This window comes from Macaca fascicularis, chromosome 8 (assembly GCF_037993035.2).
Source record: "Macaca fascicularis isolate 582-1 chromosome 8, T2T-MFA8v1.1".
Taxonomy (NCBI): domain Eukaryota; kingdom Metazoa; phylum Chordata; class Mammalia; order Primates; family Cercopithecidae; genus Macaca; species Macaca fascicularis.
Genome location: NC_088382.1, coordinates 65,870,812 through 65,895,401, shown reverse-complemented (window position 1 = coordinate 65,895,401; position 24,590 = coordinate 65,870,812). Strand labels below are relative to the sequence as shown.

Genomic DNA, 24,590 nt, shown 5'->3' with positions numbered 1-24,590 from the left:
AGGAGATCGAGACCATCCTGGCTAACATGGTGAAACCCCGTCTCTACTAAAAATACAAAAAACTAGCCGGGCGTGGTGGCGGGCGCCTGTAGTCCCAGCTACTCGGAGGCTGAGGCAGGAGAATGGCGTGAACCTGGGAGGCGGAGCTTGCAGTGAGCCAAGATCGCGCCACTGCACTCCAGCCTGGGTGACACAGTGCGAGACTCGGTCTCAAAAAAAAAAAAAAATAAATAAATAAAATAAAATAAAAAATAAAAAATAAAAAAAATAAACAAGTACCACCTGAAAATCAAAATGGGGCAGAAAGTGAGAAAGTGGGTGTCCAATATGATTCTAAGGTTGGAGAAGTTGTGCGGCAGGGTGTACACATCCCATTTGAGAATAACTGCGGTCATTTAAGAATAATATAAAAACATTTTTTTCTTTCAATGTATATATATACATTGAAATATATATATATGTATATTCAAATGGCACTGAGTCATTATAACAAACATTTATTAAGTTGTTTGACCTTGGCTGGGCACAGTGGCTCATGCCTGTTATACCAACAATTGGGAGGCCAAGGTGGGCAGATCACTTGAGGTCAGAAGTTCGAGACCAGCCTGACCAACATGGTGAAACCTCGTCACTACTAAAAATACAAAAATCAGCTGGGTGTGGCAGCAGGCACCTGTAATCCCAGCTACTCAAGAGGCCGAGGCAGGAGAATCGCTCGAACCCGGGAGGCAGAGGTTGCCGTGAGCTGAGATTGTGCCACTGACTCCAGTCTGGGGGGACAGAGCAAGACCCTGTCTCAAAAAAAAACCAAAACAGTTGTTTGACCTAATACTCACTAACTGAAACTCTCCTGCATTTCTTCTGCTCTCAGGTTGCCTTGAAAAAATCACATACACTCAGAGTACTGTGAAGCAAGCATATTGGGGAATCTGTGAGCAAGTAAGAAGTGGGAAGCAGTGGAAGGCAGGTTAGGACAAAGCAGGTGTAGCTTGAAAGAGAGGTGGAAACTGGCAGATGTGCTGGGAAGGGGAAGCAGGTCTCCTGGCACCGGGACCCACCGGCTTTACCTCTCACCTTGCCCACACTGCCATTAGGAGAAACTACTGACTCTCGGAAAGGATCAGTACCTTAGAGGCCACCCCCGATTTGTTTCAAAAAATTTTTAAATTACTTAAATAGTATGACAGACAATTCTATTGAATTTCCATCTTCCTTATCAAAAATTGTTTTTTCTCACCATCCCAGTCACCCGAGGCTGAAACCCTCATCATCTTGTCACTTTCATGTCACATTTTACTCATTAGGTCCACCCTCCCTCAAGCCCTGTCAGTTTTGCGATATAATTGCACTTGGATTCTAGGCTCAGGAAAGGCATGGAGCAGATAGTGAATTTTGGTATCTTTTCCCTAGATTGGTCTCCTTTCTCTCCTAAACCCTACCTAATATTAATTGCTACAACAGCCCTGCTACGTCTAACCATCCCAGGTTGCTGAGGTTGCCTCCCAGCTGGCACCCTCCCGTTTTGCTACACTCATCTTTATGAATTCCATTTTCATCACGTTACTTTATATTCAAAATTCCTTTTTTTTTTTTTTTGGATGGAATTTCGCTCTTTTTGGCCAGGCTGGAGTGCAGTGGCACAATCTCAGCTCACTGCAGCCTCCGCCTGCCAGGTTCCAGTGATTCACCTGCCACAGCTCCCCCAGTAGCTGGGATTACAGGCGTGTGCCACCACTCCCAGCTAATTTTGTATTTTTAGTTGAAACCAGGTTTCACCATGGTGGCCAGGCTGGTCTTGAACTCTTGAGAGTTCACCCACCTCGGCCTCCCAAAGTGCTCGGATTACAAGTGTGAGCCAGCACACCCAGCCTATATTCAAAATTCTTCAGAGACTATCTTCTACCTATTATTTACCCGATTAGATAAGTTAATACACTGGCACGCACAGAACCAGGCTTTAAAATTGTGATGTCAGTCAGGTGTGGTGGCTCATGCCTATAATCCCAGCACTTGGGGAGGCTGAGGCGGGAGAATCGCTTGAGCCCAGGAGTTCGAGGCTAGCTTGTGTAACACAGTGAGACCTCCTCTCTATAAAAAATCTAAACACATTAGCTGGGCATGGTGGCACATGCCTGTAGTCCCAGCTACTCAGGAGGCTGAGGTGAGAGATCACTTGTGCCTGGGAGTTTGAGGCTGCAGTGAGCTGTGTTTATGCCACTGCACTCCAGACTGAGTGACAGAGTAAGACTCTGCCCAAAGAAAAAATAAAAATAAAGAAAACTGTGATCTCCCTTATCCATTCATTCTCTACCCACTCCTGTCCTTATGCTTCCCTACAGCACCCACAGAAGAATGTACCTATTTTATCATCTGTCCATCTCTCTTCTGTTACTGTAAGCTCCATGAGAGCAGGGATTCCTGTCAGTTTTGCACACCCTTGTATTATCAGTGCAAGAAACATTGTTCTGCACTTGTAAATGCTCCGTAAATATCTGTGGAATAAAGAGTATCCAGTGGAGTAAATGCTCAATAAATTTTAAACATTATTATTACTAATATACCATCATTTGTAATACTGCTATCAACACCCCTGCCAACAGGACAAAATCTGAAATATTCAACCTGCCCCTCCCTGCCTCTCCCAGGCCGGCCTCAACCTGCCTCACCATCACCTGTGTTACTCCAAATGTAAGACTCCTAATTGGCATGGTGGCATCACCTGCCGTCTCATCTTGGCTCATGCACTCCTACCCATTTACACAAATCTTACCTGTCTTCCAAACGTAACTCAAAACCCATCTTGCCTGGTCCCCAGCAGCCCACATCCTTCTCTCCTCGGATTTCTTCTCTCCACAATAAATTTGGAATTTCGTCCCAAGCCCCAGGACAACTCTTGTATAGTACAACTTTATGTCTGTTAGGTAACTCTAGAGCTGTCTATCCGTTAATGTGTGTATAGCTGTCTCCTCGATAGACTGTAAACCCCTTGAGGACAGACACCGTCTATCCCGCTTCTTTGTAGACAACTTGCTTCAATAAAACATACACAGTGGGCTATCTGGTTACCAAGCCAGCAACAAAGCGCCATGTGTTGAATTAAAGTGAACTTAGAAATTCCATGGGCTTATTCCATAGTTTGTGGTCGGCGGCAGCAATTCCATAAGTGGAATATATTTTAATTATTAGGTACAATGTATTTGGTTTATAATAGATGATTAATAAATGTTAACTCCCAAAATTGTTTTTGTTTCAGACATATCTAGACCATGAAAACAAACAAAATATTCCCCATTATCTGAGAATCTGTGATCATTCAATGAATGTGGGCTGAAAATCTTTTACTTAAAAATTTTCCTGGCTGGGCATGGTGGTTCATACCTATGAACCCAGCACTTTGGGAGGCCAAGGCGGGCAGATCACCTGAGATCACGAGTTCAAGACCAGCCTAGCCAACATGGCGAAACACTGTCTCTACTAAAAATACAAAAATTAGCCAGGCGTGGTGGCACGTGCCAGTAATCCCAGCTGAGACAGGAGAATCGCTGGAACCTGGTGTAGGGGTGGAGAAGGGTGCGGGGGAGGGGCAGAATTTGCAGTGAGCCGAGATTTGTGCCACTGCACTCCAGTCTGGGCAACAGAGTGGGGCTCTGTCTCAAAAAAAAAAAAAAAAAAAAAAAAATATTCCTGAAGTAAAGTAGCAAAAGGCTTTGGAATGAGGAGAAATTGGGTCTATCCTTGTTCTTCATTTATTAATAGACATATAAACATCAGCAAGTTACTTCGTTAAACTTCATTTTCCTCATCTGTGAAGTGTAGATAATAGTCCTCCATCAGGGGTCACCATAAGGATTAAATGAAATAGCATATGTTAAATGCTCTTCCAGAGGCAGTAAACAATGTGTTCCTTCCCATTATCCCTCCCTGTCCTCCAAAACAAGAAAAGCCAGGTTATAGTGACATGATCACACTTAAGGAAACCTCCTGTGACATTCTGCATGAACAAAATTGTTAAACAAAAATTGCTAAAGAGGCTTTATGAATGGGAATCCTGCTAAAAAAGAAAGCAGTGTAATTTTCACAGCACTCCAGATAATGTCTGATGCATCCCCAACTCCCCCAGCTCCACCTCAAAAATAGCCCTCTCTTCACTTTACTGGAATTCTGGTGGTCCAGGTTTCAGATTCTTCCCCACCTGACACTGGCCTTCCCACAATTCATCTGCTGAATTATTTTACTATATTTACAGCCCATGCTCACATATTTGGCAGAAAAATTAGTTCTGTGTTTGCAGATATGTCTTTTTCAATTGGCATTGACTTTTTTCTCTGATTTTGTCACTGAGTAAAAAACGAGGAATTCTGTTTTTCAGCCTCAAGGCATGTTAAGTTGGAGGACAGACAAAGAAGCAAAGAGGGGGGCCACGTGACAAAGCACCTTCCCCGCCCCCCGCCCCCGCACACTCCCCCCGCCCAACCCTTCACTTTCCCAGGTACAAAGAATTATAAAGACGCTGCCTTCAAGCAGTGTCTTTGCCTGGAGAGCGGTTTCCCCAGCCTCACACCTCAGCCAATGCACGTTCAACCTCTCACCCAGACGTGCGCATTCTCCCTCCCCAGGGCCCGTTGTGGCTTCTTGGATGCCTCAGCCAGCCTCCCGCTGAGAAGGGAAGGGACTTGGCCTGGTGAGAGGAAGATTAGGGTTTTCAAGCAGCCCCAGGAGGAGGAAGTTACTTGTTCCCACGGGCATGGGTTTTTCTTTTTGTGGGTGTGTTTTTTCTTTCTGAGACCAGGAAGCTAAATTTGCCTAATGGTTAAGACCAAAAGGATTATAGATTCTTTCTTCAAACCCCAGCCTGTGGCCCATCCCATCCCTCCATGGTAAAATCAGTCAATTTCTAAATCACCCTGACATTGGGAGGGTTTCCAGACGGGGCAGTGAAGCTTATTCTATTCCATTATTTCTGTGAAAAGCACTATAGGGACAGAGCATTCGTATTTATGTTCCTCACTCTTCTCACTCAAACTCTACACTAACTTAAGGTACAAACATTAAATTATATCTCAATTTCCTAAAAAGGCAAAAATCAAAACTTCATTTCCCTCTCCACTCTTTCTCTTCTTTTCAATAAACTACTGTTAGGTTTAGATTCTCACACATGTTCATTTTTCCTATTTCCTTTAATTAGCCCCAAAAGCCCAGCAAGTTCTGCTTTCCTTAAAATAATTGAGATCCTCTTTCTTCCGTATTATTTCTGCTTAAAATGTGTTATCTCCTGGTGACACCGCCCAACATTCAATAGTCCTGCCTGTTGGGAGTGTCTAACTACTATCTTTTTTTTTTTTTTTTTTTTTTGTAGGGACAGGGTCTCCCATGGTCTCGAACAACTGAGCTCATGCAATTCTCCGCCTCGGATTCCCAAAGTACTGAGATACAGGTACGAGCCACTGCACCCAGCCCATTCTTGCTGCTGAAGTCCACCTCCCCTGGGTACCACACCTCCATGAAGGTGGAGAAATCTCACCACCACTTTTGCACAGCCCGTCATGGGCACCCATCAGGAGCCGGTCAGAATCCCCGTGTAGTTGGCTGACCTGGTGGTGGGATTTGCCAAAGAACTGTGGGCATCCACTGAGCCTGAATCCCTCCGCCTCAGTGACTAATACGGACAATGAGGACACTGCTCCCTACCCCACAAGGCCATAGTAAGGTTCAACCGAGCACCTGGCACCACTCAATCTGGGAGTGCTCTGGTCAGCATCACTTATGTGTGGTGATAGACAAATGCATTATTATTCCTTAACAATTGTTCTTGATTCACTTGAACATGTATGTTGCTGCACATTTTGATTTGTCCTGTCGATGCAGAAGGCAATGATTCTTAATCCTGGTTGCACAGTAGAACTTGTAAGAAAAATGCACATGTCCCGGCTCCATAGCCCAGAACAGTTTAATCAGAGTCTCTGGGAGTTAGGCCTGGGCATCAGTGTTTTTACATCTCCACAGGGGAACAAACACAGGCTTCTGCATGGTGATAAGTGCAATTAAGGAAATAAAAGCAGGTTAACAGGAGAGGTAGGAAGGGGGTGGTCTGTCTGAGAGGCCTGTGGGAGGCTGGCTTGCTCCCACTGAGGCCTTGTGGAAGGAAACAGCCACACAAAGGGTCCTGTCTGAGCCAGAGACAGACAGCAGAGAGTGGAGAGCTGTCTGAGTCGAGCAGCCATCAGCGGTGGGAGATCTGCAAGCTGCTGCTGCCGCTACCACAGCCCAGACCACCCTGGTTCGTTCTCAATGCAGCCTTGCTTAGTCAGCTCTTCATTCAATTTTGTGCAGTTTGGTGCAATATCTCAGCTTCCTTCCAATAAAACCCCTATTTCTGTTTAAGCTAGCAAGAGGAGGTTTCCACAGAAACCGAAATAACTTCTATGAATACAACACGTCATTACATTTAAATTAATCTTTTACTCAGTCATGTTTGACAAACAGAACTTCACATCAGGAGATTTGGGAATATCTATTCCAGCCTCTGCCACTGAATATCTCAAGCATATTCCTTAACTTTTTCTGGGTCAAAAAAAATATCTATCCCTTTTAACTCTAATTCTATAAATCTCTGATTCTGGGATCCTTCTTGAATATATTATAAAATAGACACTGGAAGAGTAAGTGCCTAAAAGGCAAGGCCCTGGCTCCATGTGAATGGAGGACACCCAGTAGAAGCTTATTTAGGGAACTTTCTTCTTTTCTTCTTTCTAGCCCCTGTCACAGTTCATTAGCACTATCCTCCCCTCCCCCACTCTCTCCACTCCACAAGTTGGACGAAATGCTGTTAGTGTATCCAGAATATAAACACTCTTAAACAGCAGTTTTTGGTGGTTCATACCTACAACTCCAGCACTGTGAGAGGCTGAGGCAGGAGGATCAGTTTAGCCCAAAAGTTCAAAATCAGCCTGGGCAACATAGCAAGACCCTGTCTCTACAAAAAATAAAAATTAGCTAGGTGTGGTGGTGTATGCCTATAGTCCCAGCTACTTGGGAGGCTGAGGCAGGACAATCACTTGAGCCTAGGAGTTCAAGGCTGCAGTGAGCTACAATCATACCACTGTACTCCAGCCTGGGTGACAGCGCAAGATCCCATCTTTCGTTCTCTCTCTCTTTTTTTCTTTTTTTTTTTTTTGAGACAGAGTCTCACTCTATCACCCAGGCTGGAGTGCAGTAGTGTGATCTCGGCTCACTGCAGCCTCTGTCTCCTGGGATCAGGTGATTCTTGTGCCTCGGCCTCCTGAGTAGTTGGGATTACTGGCATGCACCACGGCGCCTGGTTAATTGTTGTATTTTTAGTAGAGATGGGATTTCACCATGTTGGCCCGGGTGGTCTTGAACTCCTGGCCTCAAATAATCCACCTGCCTCAGCCTCCCAAAGTGCTGGGATTACAGGTGTAAGCCATTGTGCCCAGCCCCATCTGTTTTTTAAAAAGAGAAAAAATATAGCAGTCTCAAAATAATAACTCTCCCTGATCTCACTCATCACCCAAAATTAACAAAAATCTGATGTTTTATTTTTCTGTCTGACACACACAGCCTAAGGTGCCATTGCAGTATTAGGCATGGGGTAAAGAGCAATGCTGCCCTTCCCACACACATTTCCAGGATGGAGCCAGAGAGAGGTCAGCCTGGGCTCCACTCCCAGGGGAGGAGGGAGAGGCACTGTGGAATTCAGGACATGGTGAGGGATTTATATCTTCCTTCGCGTCTGGCACTCGGGAATCATCGTCAAACACAGGCTGGCCATCTAAAACAGTTGTCGTATTGTAGCCCACATCGCTGTCCTCGGTGTAGGTACATGTTTTCACTGCTTTTGTGAACCATATTCACACACACCCTTCCAGAGCAGTATTATGTATGGAAATCTTTCAAAATCACCCAAAGTAACCTAACAGAGTCCAGAAGAAACTGAAGGTTTAGCCTTAGAAGCACTATTTTTAAGTTAGAAAACAGGACCATTTAACAGTAGACAATAGGAAACAGCCTCATCAGATGCGGTTTACTGATGTTACAAGCATAACATTGAACACAGTCACTATTTTTCCTCAATATTCACTTTCCCCTCAAAAAACAAAATAAGTGTTTCTGTAAAACCAATAAAATACTACCATTTTTAAGCCAATGATCAACTCAATAAAATTTTTTTCTGAAGATTTAAACATGAAACTATCACGAGATAATTTACCATAAAGGGGAATTATCAAATTGACTTACTCAAAGTTCTATATTTACTGAACTTAAGATAGCTGTAATTTTTATACCATTATTTTATATGCTTTTAAAACAACGGCTACCCTTTAAAATATTAAGATGCCATTAATTGTGAGTTTAGAGGTATTAAAATAGAAACATACTCATGTCATATCTTAGAGCTTATGGTGTATAGTAAGTACATGCTTATTGAATATCCATTCCTTTTTTTCAGAAATCATAATCTTTGTTCTCTCTTATCCTCGATGTCTCTCTCTTTCTCTCTTCCTCTCTTCTTCTCTCTCTCTCTCCTTCTCTTTCTCTCTCTCTCTCTTTGGCAGCACTGCTTCATATGTTTTATATGTAAGGAGAATTTACTTTTTTTTTTTCATTATTTTTTGAGATGGAGTCTTGCTCTTGTCGCTCAGGCTGGAGTGCAATGGCACAATCTCAGCTCACTGCAACCTCTGCCTCCCGCGTTCAAGAGATCCTCCTGCCTCAGCCTCTGGAGTAGCTGGGATTACAGGCATCTGCCACGATGCCCAGCTAATTTTTTGTATTTGAAGTAGAGACAGGGTTTCACCATGTTGACCAGGCTAGTCTCAAACGCCTGACCTCAGGTGATCCACCCGCCTCAGCTTCCCAAAGTGTTGGGATTACAGGTGTGAGCCAGGTCCAAGATCATAAAATTTAAAGATCCAGGACCTCAAATACCTCTTCTTTGTTTGGTTCTGGTTTCACAGAAGTATTTGTTTTTTTAAAAAACTGAGTTTAATAAAATACATTTTAAAAAACTATAGTTAATGTAAATAAACCTGGATAGCAGAGGCTTAATGGTATCTGGAATTGCAGTGTGTATGTTCACAAAACATCAGGCAAAGAACCTTATGAGTTGCAATATGGAAGGCAGGCAGCATCCATTCTAGAATGCCAGAGAGATTGGACAGCTGCAACACACTGATGGAAACTGAAATAAAAGATATTTTCAAAAGGAAGGACAGATAATAGATAAGGCTTTAACACAGAGTACAAGCAGCGTCATCAGCCCATGGTTAATACAATAAGTATTATAAAATGTAACTTTTTAATCTAACAAAACCATTTGTACTCTCCCAGTCTAATTGGCAATTATTAAATTAACCTAATTCAAAGCAGGTGAACCCCCAGGCACACAAACAGATGGCTAAGAGGCAATTTCAAGTTGAGTTGTCCCTGAATCCCATCTGAAACACATCATTAGCACTGCTCACCTTTTCTACATTTGTTTGAAACTTGGCTCCACTGTTACAAACAAAATGAACAGGATAGGTGGGAGTGAAGAGAATAGCAACTTCCTTGGCCTTTCTTATTTTACCAGTTAGGTAAATCTACTGGATGTTGTAGTGAAACAGTGTTTTCTCATGTCTGGAAGGGGAAGGTGAGGGAGGCTGATGGAAAAGAGGTAGGAGGAACATAATCACCAACTATGGCCATTCTGTTATCTGGGTTCCCAACAAAATTCCTGAAAATGGAGGCCTCAGGAAAGGTTCCAGAGATTGGGCCGATCCTAGAAGGCATGCGGCCGGCCGGCAGGGCTGTGACCTACCCGGGCCCCTAGTCCCAGCAGCTGACCTGGCTTGATTACTGCACAGTGCCTCTCTGAGCTCTGAAGGAATTCTACGCAGCTCACATGAGCAAATAAGAGCCTTCTCCTTTTCTCTTCTTCCACTCTCACCTTAGGGGAGCATTTGCACCCTAAAGCATGGGGGCTGCCTCAGTATATTTCATGTCCAATACATAAAGTGCTTACAGGGAGCAGCAGGGCTGGCCGCCTTAGAACACAGTGTCTCCCTTCCCCTTAGATTAGTGCCTGAGTCCTCAACCTCTTCTCCACCCCATGGCTGACCTCCAGACCCTCCTGGACCTCACCGGCCATCCTAAAAACCCTCTGACCTGGCCTGCCTTTCTCTTATTTCCCACGCCATTCATAGTCCCTCTTCTTTCTTTCTCTGTCATATGTGCGCACACACACACACACACACACCCCCACCAACAACCCTCCACCTTGCCATTCTCCATGCTGCATGCTAGTCCACTTATCCTTCCAAAAGCAGCCGTGATTTTATCTCTCCCCTGTTTCCTCGCTCGTTGCTCATCTGATAGAGCTTAGCAAGTCACTCCTCCACAATAACCTGTCTTCCTGGTTTCATAAGCTGCTCATCTCTTCTCATACTCTCTCCCAGCCACAAGGAAGCCTTCATATCTCCAAGGCCCTTCATAGCTTCTGGTGCCCTTGCACCTGCTTGCTTCCCAGAACAACCCACCCCATAAGCAGCCTCCTTCATGTTTCAAATCACCCATTTCACAGACCACATCCTCTGTAAAAACTGTGCCGAATCCCCAGACAAAACTACACGTCCCTTCTTCCACGTCTGTGCTTATTTCAGGTACAGCACTTGTCTCATGTCCTATTCCACTCAGTACCTTCAGCACCCAGGACACTGCCAAGCCCATTACAGGCGTTTACACTTTGCTAAATCATTTCATTAATAAAATAATTTATGTGCAATTATTTCTCCTCCACCACTGGTACCTTTAAAGTAGTTGAAATTCGGCAAGCACAACTTTAATCGTTTTATTCAAGCTGGTGTTTTCTAGATTTGCCAGTTCCAAGAATGACCAGAGTACTTGTTAAAAATACAGATTCTTGGGCCCTGCAGCAGGCAGCCCCTGAATGACACTTTACATGGGGGCTGTGGGCATTTGCGTTTGTAGCAAACAATATAGGTAATTCTTGTACTCACTTGACTTAGGGTACACTTTTGTCCCCTACTAAAATCTGAATACATTTGGAAAGAAAGCAACATAGCAAACTTTAAAACTATTTCTATTTCAATGCAAATTATTTGGTAAAACTTTTTTGCTAAAAGATTTTAACAGAGGGGCTGGGGGAAAGGAAACACTCATGGGATATATCCAGTTTTGATTTTTGCAAAATGTTTTCTTAATATGAGGCCATTTTATATTCAACCCCTTTGTAATCAAAATACTTACCTAGTAAAATGGTTTCAACAGGCTGACTTCCCACTAACTCTGTTACATCATTTGTCATTTTTAATAAGTAGCATCATCAATTCTTCTAGTGGTTAAATATTGATAATATAAAATATAGAATTAATTATGAAATTTCATTATCATATAAAAGTAAAGTCAAGGAGAATAAACTTTTTACATAAAGGCCATTTTAAGAGAAATTATAATACTTGTAGTCCATTAAAAAAGATATATTTTTAATCAGGAAATATAACATTGTAACTGTGCTTATGTGTATTTCTTTTTTTCTTATAATGAAAGAATTTCTTTTCTTTTCTGTTTTTTTTTTTTTTCTTTTGGATGGAGTCTCACTCTGTCACCCAGGCTGGAATGCAGTGGCGTAATCTCGGCTCACTGCAACCTCTGTCTCCCAGGTTCAAGCGATTCTCCTGCCTCAGTCTCCTGAGTTGCTGGGATTACAGGCATGTGCCACCATGCCCAGCTAATTTTTTGTATTTTTAGTAGTGACGGGGTTTCGCCATGTTGGCCAGGCTGGTCTCAAACTCCTGACCTTAGGTGATCCGCTTGCCTCGACCTCCCAAAGTGCTGGGATTACAGGCAGAAGCCACCATGCCCAGCCAAGAATTTCTTATTTGGGTTAAAATTTCCAAAACTACTTAAGTGCAGGCGTGATATGGTCTAACCGTAGTGTTAGATTTTATAAAGGTTGTGACTAGGAGTATTCAAGCCTGATTTCTTTCCTTGACTGGCTTTCATTGCAAAATAACCACTTCATTGGGAAAAACATTTTGTTTCATTATGCCTAGCAACACATCCTAAGAGATACATTGCAAAAGGGGCACACAGAAATCTGTTACACAATGAAATATTCTTTAGTCAAATTCCGTTGAAGTACATTTATTTTTACCATCATTTCTTTTATTGTAGCAGTCTATCTGGTGTTTAAACGATTATGATTATCTCAAAGGTAGCTTGCCCCAGTTACACTGTGCTCTAAGTTGTGCCTCTCTCCTTCCATTTGAGCAAGGGAACACTAGATGGGAGAAAGCGGGGAGAGGGCTAGAAGGGATGTGGTAGAACACACCACGATGATCTTGAGCTCACTCAGAATCAAACTTCCACATCTCCATTTGGACGCCCACCATACCCCGTAAATAAGACCTGTCCATATCACAACACACTCGCAACCCACTCTTCTCCCATCTTCTCCATCTCAGTAAAGGGCACCAGGTGCTGAAGTTTAAAACCAGGAAGTCGCCCTTGATTCCTCTGTTTCTCAATCTTCAAATCAAATTCATCAGGAAGGCCTTTCCACAGACATGCAAAACCTATCCCCAACTCATGTCGCTTTGACTCCCTGCCACAGTCTCCAGGGCAGGTGCCCCACAGCTCACAGGACTGCCCTCAGGGTTACCAGATAAAATACAGGACACCCTAGTACATTGGAATTTCACATATGTATAAATACTTCCCCAATTCAGACTTCTTTCCACCAAGTAGTGAATGCACATTTCCACCTGCTGCCCCTACGAGTTCAGGGTCACCAGGAGAGTAATCTCAGTCTGTACAAAAGAGATGGTTGATGCAATTACTTGAGTGTTTCATTGTATTTTAACCTTGTAATTTTTAAAATTTAGTAAAAAGCCAGTCGGGTGCAGTGGCTCATGCCCATAATCCCAACACTTTAGGAGGCCGAGGTGGGCGGATCACTTGAGGTCAGGAGTTTGAGACCAGCCTGACAAGCATGGTGAATGAAACCTTGTCTCTACTAAAAAAATAAAATTATATATATATATATATATGTATATATATATATATATATTAGCTGGACATGGTGGTGGGCGCCTGTAGTCCCAGCTACTCAGTCGACTGAGGCAGGAGAATCACTTGAACCTGGGAAGCAGAGGTTGCAGTGAGCTGAGATTGTGCCACTGCACTCCAGTCTGGGTGTCAGAGCAAGACTCTGTCTCAAAAAAAAAAAAAAAGGTCAGTAAAAAGCCAAAAAACAAGGTGTTGATACAAAAACTACAAAAAGCAGAGATGCCACAAACCTAATTCAACTGCAACAAGATGAAAATCACAAGGCAGGCTGAAAGCAGGGACTCTTTAGCTATAAGCAAAACAATTTTTGACTTAAGCTTATAGCGTTATTGGGAAGAAAATACATAAAATTAAAGAACAAAAATGGCCGGGCGCGGTGGCTCAAGCCTGTAATCCCAGCACTTTGGGAGGCCGAGACGGGCGGATCACGAGGTCAGGAGATCGAGACCATCCTGGCTAACACAGTGAAACCCCGTCTCTACTAAAAAAATACAAAAACTTAGCCGGGCGAGGTGGCAGGCGCCTGTAGTCCCAGCTACTCGGGAGGCTGAGGCAGGAGAATGGCGTGAACCCGGGAGGCGGAGCTTGCAGTGAGCTGAGATCCGGCCACTGCACTCCAGCCTGGGTGACAGAGCGAGACTCCGTCTCAAAAAAAAAAAAAAAAAAAAAAAAAAAAAAAAAAAAAAAAGAACAAAAATGAAACCTGAACATATCTTGAAAATTATGTCAGGCCGGATGTGGTGGCTCATGCCTGTAATTCCTGCACTTTGGGAGGCTGAGGCGGGCGGATCACGAGGTCAGGAGATCGAGATCATCCTGGCTAACACGGTGAAACCCCGTCTCCACTAAAAATACAAAAAAAAATAATTAGCCGGGCGCGGTGGTGGGAGCGTAGTCCCAGCTACTCAGGAGGCTGAGGCAGGAGAATGGCATGAACCCGGGAAGCAGAGCTTGCAGTGAGCCGAGATCGCACCACTGCACTCCAGCCTGGGCGACAGAGTGAGACTCCGCCTCAAAAAAAAAAAAAAGAAAGAAAATTATGTCTAACAACCCAAAATTCATATGGAATCAAAAGAGAGCACAAATAGCCAAAGCAATCCTGTCCAGAAGGAGCAAAGCTGGAGGCATCATATTACTTGACTTCGAATTATTCTGCAAGGATATAGTCACCAAAACAGCATGGCACTGGCATAAAAATAGATACACAGATCAATGGGACAGAATAGAGAACCCAGAAATAAAGCCATAAATCTACAGCCAACTGATCTTTGACAAAGTCAACAAAAACATACACTGGGAAAAGGATATCCTTTTCAATAAATGGTGCTAATAAGGGAGGAGACTACCCCTCATATCATCTTATGCCCAATTTCTGCCTCCAAAGAAAGAAGTAAAAACTAAAGGCAGAAATGAAATCCACAGGCAGACAGCCCAGCACTGCACCCTGGGCCTGGTAGTTAAAGATTGACCCCGACCTAATCAGTTATGTTATCAGTTATGTATAGATTACAGACATTGTATAGAAATGCACTGTGAAGGCCGGGCGCGGTGGCTCAAGCCTGTAATCCCAGCACTTTGAGAGGCCGAGATGGGCAGATCACGAGGTCAGGAGGTCGAGACCATCCTGGCTAACACGGTGAAACCCCGTCTCTACTAAAAAATGCAAAAACCTAGCTGGGCGTGGTGGCAGGTGCCCATAGTCCCAGCTAGTCGGGAGGCTGACGCAGGAGAATGGCAGGAACCTGGGAGGCGGAGCTTGCAGTGAGCTGAGATCCGGCCACTGCACTCTAGCCTGGGCGACACAGCGAGACTCATCTCAGAAAAAAAAAAAAAAAAAGAAATGCATTGTGAAAATCCCTATCTTGTTTTGTTCCAATCTAATTACTGGTGCATTCAGCCCCCAACTCACGTACCCACTGCTTGCTCAATCAATCACAACCCTCTCACGCACACCGCCTTAGAGTTGTGAGCCCTTAAAAGGGACAGGAATTGCTCACTCGGGGAGCTTGGCTCTTGAGACAGAAGTCTTGCTGATGCCCCTGGCCGAATAAACCCCTTCCTTCTTTAACTTGGTGTTTGAGGAGTTTTGTCTGCCTCCCGTCCTGCTACACTACAAAAACTGGTTGCCATATGCAGAAGAATGAAACTGGACTCCATATCTCTTACCATATACAAAAATCAACTCAAGATGAATTAAAGACTTAAATGTATGACCTGAAAGCATAAAAATACTAGAAGAAAATCTAGGGAGAACACTTCCGGACATTGGTCTAGGCAAAGAATTCATGACTAAGACCTCGAAAGCACAGGCAACAAAAACAAAAGTTGACAAATGAGATTTACTTAAACTAAAAAGCTTTGCACATCTAAAGAAATACTCAATAGGAATGAACAGACAACCTGTAGAATGGGAGAAAATATTTGCAAACTAGGCATTCAACAGAGGACTAATAGGTGGAATTTACAAGGAACTCAAACAACTCAAAAAAAAAAAAAAAAAAAGCAAACACAAACACACACTAACAACCCCATTAAAAAGTGAGTAAAGAACAAGAATACATGTTTTTCAAAAAAATACATACAAATAGCCAGCAAGCATATGAAAAAAATCCTCAACGTCACACATTGTCCATGTGTGTAGATTATTTAGCTCCCACTTATAAGTAAGAACATGCAGTATTTGACTTTATAAATTGTTTCACTTAAGATAATACTGCATGTTCTCACTTATAAGTGGGAGCTAAATAATCGCACACATGGACATAGAATGTGGAATGACAGGCAATGGAGACTTTGAAGGGTAAGAGGATGGGAAAGGTGTAAGAGAGAAATTACTTAGTGGGTACAATGTGTGCTACTCAGATGATGGTTACACTAAAGGCCCAGACTTCACCACTGTGTAATATATCCATGTAACAAAACTGCACTTGTACCTTTTAATACTGTATAAGTAAAAAAGAAAGAAAATTATGTCTAAAAAGGAATGTGCAATTATAAATGGTTTAAACAGCCTGGGTGTGGTGGCTTAGGCCTGGAATCCCAACACTTTGGGAGGCTGAGGTGGGCAGATCACTTGAGATCAGGAGTTCGAGACCATCCTGGTCAACATGGTGAAACCCTGACTCTACTAAAAATACAAAAATTAGCAGGGCATGGTGGGGGGGGCACCTGTAATCCCAGCTACTTGGGAGGCCAAGGCAGGAGAATCACTTGAACCTGGGAGGCAGAGGTTGCAGTGAGTCGAGATTGTACCACTGTGCTCCAGCTTGGGTGAAACAGTGAGACTCCGTCTCAAATAAATAAATAAATAAATAGTTTAAACAGCTTAGCTGTCTGGGAATTGATGCCCTTATCACCTTTAATTCTATTTTTAGCTTTCAAGCTTAGGAGGAAAAAACCGGCTGCCTGCAAATCATCCATGGCATGGCTAACGAGCAGTGTGACCAGGTCCTCAAGCAGCATATGCCAATCCCTCCCAGGATTTTATAATCCTCTTTATTCATTAGAACTGCTGGAGTTTCTAAAGAAAACTTGAAGTTTTGGTTTCAACCCTTACGATCTGCTAAGGTAATAAACTGTTTGCAACAGTAATTCTGCCCTTTCTCTTATTTAAATATACATTTTTTAAAATTTGTGTTTATTTATTTTAACTACTTATTTATGTGAAACAGGGTCTCACTCTGTCACCCAGGCTGGAGTGCAGTGGCCGTATCACAGCTCACTGCAGCCTCAACCTCCCAGGTCCAAGCAATTCTCCCACCTCAGCCTCCCTAGTAGCTGGGACCACAGGTGTGCACCACCACGCCCTGTTAATTTTTTATTTTTGTAGAAACAGGGTCTCCCTATGTTGCCTAGACTGGTCTTCAATTCCTGGGCTCAAGCAGTCCTTCCACCTGGGCCTCCCAAAGTGCTGGGATTACAGGTGTGAGCCACTATGCCCAACCAAGTTTGATTTTCCACCAAAAAAAAGCACCTACAATGAAAGGTAAAGATCCTAACTGTGCTGACATCAGTTCTGATAGATGTATGTGCCCACGTAATCACCTTCCAAAACCAGACACAGAGTTTCCTTGCCACTTCGCAGGCCCGCTGTGCTCCTTTCTAAGGCATCCCCTCTCATGACCACTGTTCCTGAACTTCACAGACATGAAGTGCATATTCTCATCTGTTTGACTTATTTTATTGAAAATAATGTTTATCAAAGAACACATTATAGGTGAAAAAAGAGTTTTTGAGATTCAATCAGTGTTTAATATATCAGTGTCTCATTTTTTGGTTGAGTAGTATCCCATTTTATGAATATATCAAAATGTTTTGAACCACTCTTCTGATAATGGACATCTGAGATATTTCCAGAGTTGTATAATATTATGAATAAAGCTGCCATATATAGAACTGTACATGTCTTTTCGTGGACCTATGTTTTTCTTTCTCTTGGATTAATACCTAGAAGTGGAATTCCTTGGTCATGAGGCAGGTGTATGTGGATTTTCTAAGAAATGACCAAAAGGTTTCCTGAAGTGGCTATACCTGTTTATACTCATCTCCCTGATCCTTGCCAGTATTTGGTCAGTCTGTTTTGTAAGGGATGGCAATGGTTCACTGAGCAAGCATTCATGATCCAGGAAGAGGAAAAATCAATAGGACAGGGTTATTAAGGACAGGACTCTCAGCTTACAGGAGAGCTGTTCCTTATTCCTCCATCTGGCGGCTGACACCTCAGCTCAACTGTTGTTTAAATGGGGTTCATTTCATTTATTTTCTCTGTCTCTCTCCTCTCTCTCTCTCTCTTTTTTTTTCTTTTTCTTTTTTTTTGGTAGAGACTGGGTCTTGCTATGTTGCCCAAGCTGATCTCAAATTCTTGACCTCAGCCAGGCACGGTGGCTCACGCCTGTAATCCGAGTACTTTGGGAGGCCGAGACAGGTGGATTACCTGAGGTGAGGAGTTCAAGACTAGCCTGGGCAACATGGTGAAACTCCGTCTCTACTAAAAACACAAAAATTAGCCAGGCGTGGTGTAGGCGCGTGTAATCTCAGCGACTTGGGAGGCTGAGGCAGGTGAATCACTTGAACCCAGGAGGTGGAGGCTGCAGTGAACCAAGATCACACCATTGGACTCTAGTCTGGGCGACACATTGAAACTCTGTCAAAAAACAAAACAAAACAAAACAAAAAAACAAATTCTTGGCCTCATGCAGTCCTCCCACCTCAACCTCCCAAAGTACTGGTATTACAGGCATGAGCCACGGTGCCTGGCCCACTTATTTTCTTTTTTATCAAAGCATTTTCATATACTCTTTCACAACCAACCCCTATTAAATCCTGATAAGAAATTCTAACAGATGGCCAAAGATGACTCAGAAATGGAGTAATTTGCCCAGAGTTTACAGGGCGACCTCACCATCCCAGCCCTCTAACTAAACAGGTGCTGCATATCTGCACATATCAGATGAACTACTCTATGGAAAAAGAAAGAAAAAGAACACCATCGAACCACTGAACGCTGCGAGTTATGTGGAACCATGCTGCACTTGGTGGTTTCCAACTACATGCCCCTTTCTCACCATGGGCTTCTTTCCACAAGTCAGGATGAATGGGCGACCTCTGGGACTGCCAGAGATGTGCCCCAGGAACAGAGGAGTGGGCTCTTGGCATGGGAGACGCTCCAGGCCTGAACGGGAAGTCCCTGGAGCAAGGGAAGCTCCATGCACTCACATGATGCATATGACACAGGAAAGGCAACGGGGTTTTGGTGAGTGAGGCTCTCCCAACAGATGGCAGAGGAGTGAGGCTCTCCCTGCTCCCCTGCCCACCCCATAGGCCTCTTAAGTGTTTGGAGGTGACTAGGAAAAGAAAGGACTCCAACCCTGGGAAACTATCTATCCTCTAAACTGGGACCTTTGTAGTTTCCTTTTCTCAAGATGAGCTTGCGGTAGCTTTTCTAGCTGGGTAGCTAGCAATTCTGGACACGTCTCAGCACTCCAGGACATCTGACATTCATGTGGGAACTGACTGGATATTAACAGGGCCACCTTAATTCACTGATCACCATGTTTTCTTTTTTCTTTCTTTCTCTTTCTTTCTTTTCCTTCCTTCCTTCCTTCCTTTCTCCTTCTTTCCTTCCTTCCTTCCTTCCTTCCTTCCTTCCTTCCTTCCTTCCTTCCTTCCTTCCTTCCTTCCTTCCTTCCCTCCCTCCCTCCCTCCCTCTCTCTCTCCCTCTCTCTCTTTCTCTCTCTCTCTCTCTCTCTCTCTTTCTCTCTTTCTCTCTTTCTTTCTTTCTTGGACGTAGTTTCACTCTTATTGCCCAGGCTGGAGTGCAATGGCACGATCTCGGCTCACTGCAACCTCCACCTCCCGGGTTCAAGTAATTCTCCTGCTCAGCTTCCGGAGTAGTTGGAATTACAGGTGCCTGCCACCATGCCTGGCTAATTTTTTGTATTTTTAGTAGAGATGTGGTTTCACCATGTTGGCCAGGCTGGCCTTGAACTCCTGACCTCAGGTGATCCACCTGCCTCAGCCTCCCAAAGTGCAGGGATTACAGGCATGAGCCACCACGCCCAGCCAGATCACCATGTTTTCTAAAATAGCCCAAAGACTCCCACATAGCTGAATCTAGTAAAATGATTCTCACCCTTGGTACACAAACAGAATCACCCGGGGAACTCTAAAAAATACTGATGCCTGGGTCCTCCACCATTCCCATTTCATTGGTTAGGGAACAGCTTGGGCATGGGGAGGTTTAAATGCTCCCCACTGATTCTAATAGCAGCCAAGGTTGAGAACCACTAGTGACATCCCACACTACAACCTTACCTGCTTTTGAGAAAGGGTAAAATGCACAGTCCAACAATGTAGGGAACCTTGTCAAACCCTGAGCTCCACCTTAGAATTGAAATCATAGCAATGGAAACCATCTATGTTTCTTTATCTTCTTTTTTTTTGTTTTTTTTTTTTTTTTTGAGACGGAGTCTTGCTCTGTCGCCCGGGCTGGAGTGCAGTGGCCGGACCTCAGCTCACTGCAAGCTCCGCCTCCCGGGTTCACGCCATTCTCCTGCCTCAGCCTCCCGAGTAGCTGGGACTACAGGCGCCCGCCACCTCGCCCGGCTAGTTTTTTGTATTTTTTAGTAGAGACGGGGTTTCACCGTGTAAGCCAGGATGGTCTCGATCTCCTGACCTCGTGATCCGCCCGTCTCGGCCTCCCAAAGTGCTGGGATTACAGGCTTGAGCCACCGCGCCCGGCTTTTTTTTTTTTTTTTTTTTTTTTGAGACGGAGTCTCCCTCTGTTACAAGGCTGGAGAGCAGTGGCGCGATCTCGGCTCACTGCAAACTCCACCTCCCAGGCTCAAGCAATTCTCCTGCCTCAGCCTCCCGAGTAGCTGGGATTACACGCTGAGTCACCGTGCCTGGCCATGTCTTTATCTTTTATAGGTGCATGATCTGCAGGGTAACACATACAGAAATTATCTTGTGTGGCATTACAATTCCAGCCCTATTAAAGAGTGGGGACTGGAATTTATCCACTGCCAACCTAACCCCATACCTGAACTCAGAACAGAAAAAATGCTCAGAAAAAAGGGTGAGCTGTGATTGACAAATAGAACCCAGGATTGTAAATACATTTGCTGGTGTTCAGTCAAGTTTAGTAAAGTTGAATTTCGTATCATATTTCATATCATATTCTAAGAAATTTATTTTCGTTCCATCAACCCGACAGTCAAATAATTGAGTTAGTTACTCTTGAATTTGGTTACACTATAGCCATAAAGAAAATGGTAGTATTTACAAGGTATTAGCTTCAGGGTATATTTTATTTAAAAAATTGTTCATTGTACTTATTTCAGATTTATCTATAAAAGTCCTGCTATTATTTTTTTTAATTTCAGGAGTCATTCTACCTCATTGTTTATCAACTTTCAGAGAACAAATTTTTTACAAGTGATAAAGTCATTCTACTTTATGTTTGAAACTCCAAGCTCTATATAAATGATAAAACACTTTTCTTTTTTTAGACACTGTCTTACTCTGTTGTAATGGCACAATCACAGCCCAATGCAGCTGCGACCTCTGAGGCTCAAGCAGATCCTCCCATCTCAGTCTCCCAAGTAGCTAGCTGGGACTATGGGGCATGCCGGCATGCCTGACTAATTTCTTTTTATTTTCTGTAAAGATAGGGTCTCTATGTTGCCCAGGCTGGTGTCAAACTCCTGGGCTCAAGTAATCCTCCTATCTTGGCCTCCCACAGTGCTGGAATTACAGATGTGAGCTATCATGCCCAGCCTGGATAAAACACTTTAAATTCTACATTTAGAATAATAGCCAGGTTAATCATACATAGGTAACAAGTTACTTTCAAAAGGAAGGTCTCAATAAACCTAAATTATTCAAATTAGATTATCAACATAGAAACAGAAAGAGCTTACAGTGAAAACTATCCTTCCGGGAAATGATTTATCCCTGATGTTAAAGGGAAAACTTAGGAAAGCAGCAAACTTTCAACCTATTCAGCTCATGAAAAGTTGCTAATCATAAGCACTCAAGTAATTTTTTAGTCTCTTGTTGAAGTTTATTTCGTCTTTGTCTACTTTCCCTCACAGGGCATGATACAGAAGCCTTAATATTTTCATTGTTCCCTACTGGAATCTCTGTTCTTTTGAATACTTTAAATAAACACCTCAAAGAAGAGCTGCTCACAATGAAGACAACTTCCCATTCAAGAAAGTACCAGGCCCGGCGCAGTGACTCACGCCTGTAATCCCAGCACTTTGGGAGGCCGAGGCGGGCGAATCACTTGAGGTCAGGAGTTCGAGACCAGCCTGGCCAACATAGTGAAACCCCATCTCTACCAAAAATATAAAAATTAGCTGGGCGTAGGCCGGGCGCAGTGGCTCACACTTGTAATCCCAGCACTCTGGGAGGTTGAAGTGGGCGGATCACGAAGTCAGGAGCTCGAGACCAGCCTGGCCAATATGATGAAACACTGTCTCTACTAAAAAATAAAAATTAGCCAGGTGTGGTGGCACGCGCCTGTAGTCCCAGCTACTTTACTCAGGAGGCTGAGGCAGGAGAATTGCTGGAACCCAGGAGGTGGAGGTTGCAGTGAGCGGAGATCGCACCACTGCACTCCAGCCTGGGCGACAGAAAGAGAGACTCCGTTTCAAAAAAAACCTCATTCTAGATGAGAATGGGCATTGTTGATCATGGCGTCCAAAAATAGTTAATGTGGCTAAACTGAGACAGGTTATGCTTCCATCACAGTATGCATATTGCAGTGGTGACAATGAGACCTGTAACATTTTGCCATGCTTATGAGTAAAATATGTAGGAGAAAAATGTTGACTTTTCAATATTAGAAACAAAATAACATTTAAGTAATAAGGAATTTTCAGTTCTTATCTCATAGGACTACTTTTTTTTTTGTATGTTATATATTGACTGAAACATTGTAATGTGGTGTATGACTGTGTCTTGGATCAGGTGTCAAAATATAAGTGTACTTTGTACAATTCAACTTCTAGAAAAAAAAAAATAGCTGGGCATTGTGGAGCACACCTGTAATTCCAGCTACTTGGGAGGCTGAGGCAGGAGAATTCCTTGAATCTGGAGGGCGGAAGTTGCAGTGAGCCAAGATCCGAGATCACGCCACTGCACTCCAGCCTGGGCTACAGAGCAAAACTCCGTCTCAAAAAAAAAAAAGAAAGAAAGAAAGTACACTGTTATGGCCAGGCGCGATGGCTCATGCCTATCATCCCAGCACTTTGGGAGGCCAAAGTGGGCTGATCACCTGAGGTCGGGAGTTCCAGACCAGCCTGACCAACATGGAGAAACCCTGTCTCTACTAAAAATACAAAATTAGCCAAGTGTGGTGGCGCATGCCTGCAATCCCAGCTACTCATGAGGCTGAAGTGGGAGAATTGCTTGAACCTGGGAGGCAGAGCTTGCGGTGAGCCAAGATCGTGCTATTGCAGTCCAGTCTGGGCAACAAGAGCGAAACTCTTCTCAAAAAAAAAAAAGAAAAAAAGAAAAAAAAAAAAAGAAAGTACACTATTAGGTTTTTTAGAATGATGATACATCATTACTGACTCACTTGTCTTCTGCAACCAGATCCTTTCCTGTGTTTGTGCAGCCATGACTCCATTGCTGTCCTGAGGTAGTATATTAACCCAAATCACAGTCCAAATGTCATTTTTGCTTTAGGTTCTTCTCTATTTATCTTTGATTGAGCCAGGAAATGCAACTTGATAATGACTCAGCACAAGCTATTCAGCTGGGAGCCGGTTCCTAGCCACATCCAGCTCTGCGTTGGAAAGGTCTGAAGTGGTCAGCCTAGGATAGAGCAGTGCTGCTGTAGCTCCCAGGTAGGGTTTCCTTAAGTGTACGCCCCATGCTCTTTCTGAATCAGCACTGAAAATATTCATTCAGGACCTCCCCCAGCCCTACCCGACCCCACAGAGCGGGAGCAATACATTCCTCTGCCTGGCGCCAGGCCCTAGGCTGCCAGGTTTGGGGGATACTACTAAGTCCAGGGAAACCACCAGAAGTAGTTCCAGGGAGGTCACAGGTGTGCAAAAGAAGAATCCCATGCATGAGCCCAAGAAGTCGTCCAAGGCCTGGCCTTGAGATTAAACAGTTCAATCAAACAGTTCCTTTCATATTAAAGTCAATGTAAAAACACCTCCACTTAACACTGACTTCATCAGACAAGAGAAAACTGGGGTTTTGCTTAAAGAATCATCTGACAGCCTCAGTAATGAAACGAGGTGGGGGAATTCGATCAGTTTTCCTGTTTTAAAGGACGAGGTGAAGTCTTACCCATTTTGTAACTGCTATTCTAATCAGAATATTCAGAAGTGGAAATATCTATTTATAAAGTATTATGGGGGGAGGGAGAGGAAAAAAAAGTATTAGGAACATCATATGAGACACACAGCCATGAAGGGCCCAAGTGCTGACTGAGCAAAAGCACTGGCAGTATGGTTTCCATCACTTCCCAATAAACTAGTTTTGCTCAGGCATCATAGAGGCACTGCTGCAAATGCCACCACGAAACCAGAGCAGGAAAGGGGCTCTGTGGCTCACTCAATCCACATCTTCTTTGCCAATTATCCTCCTTTTTGTTGTTAGTAAACTCTCAACTAGAACCTTAACAACTTTTCAATGTCCAAGGTTTTGTAGCAGCATTTTAAGGTAAAGAGTTAGGAGAATATAAGATTTCCAAGAGCTACTCTCCTTAATGTGGGAAAAAACGCAAGTGTTTAGCAAAAGAAAAGTATGAGATACATACTGAAGAAAAGGTTTAATCCAAACATAATTAAATCTTAGCTATAAAATAAATTGGTAGCTTTGCTTTGGCAAAAGAAGAAAATTAAGCTGGGCACAATGGCTCACACTTATAATCCCAATAGTTTGGGAGGCCAAGACTGGAGGACTATTTGAGGCCACGAGTTCGAGACTAGCCTGGGCAACATAGTAAGATCCTATCTCCACCAAAAAAAAAATTAGCTGAG

The 24,590-nt window shown here is 43.5% G+C and overlaps 1 protein-coding gene and 1 non-coding gene across 4 annotated transcripts in view; one reads left to right on the top strand and one right to left on the bottom strand.

Moving 5' to 3' along the window:
- LYN (LYN proto-oncogene, Src family tyrosine kinase) overlaps nt 1-24,590 on the bottom strand; it is a 138,371-nt gene that overhangs the window by 92,616 nt on the left and 21,165 nt on the right. The window lies entirely within an intron of this gene.
- Nucleotides 22,249-22,381, top strand: LOC123575391 (small nucleolar RNA SNORA1). Its single transcript, XR_006700682.1, has one exon. It is a non-coding gene; the product is annotated as a small nucleolar RNA SNORA1 (small nucleolar RNA).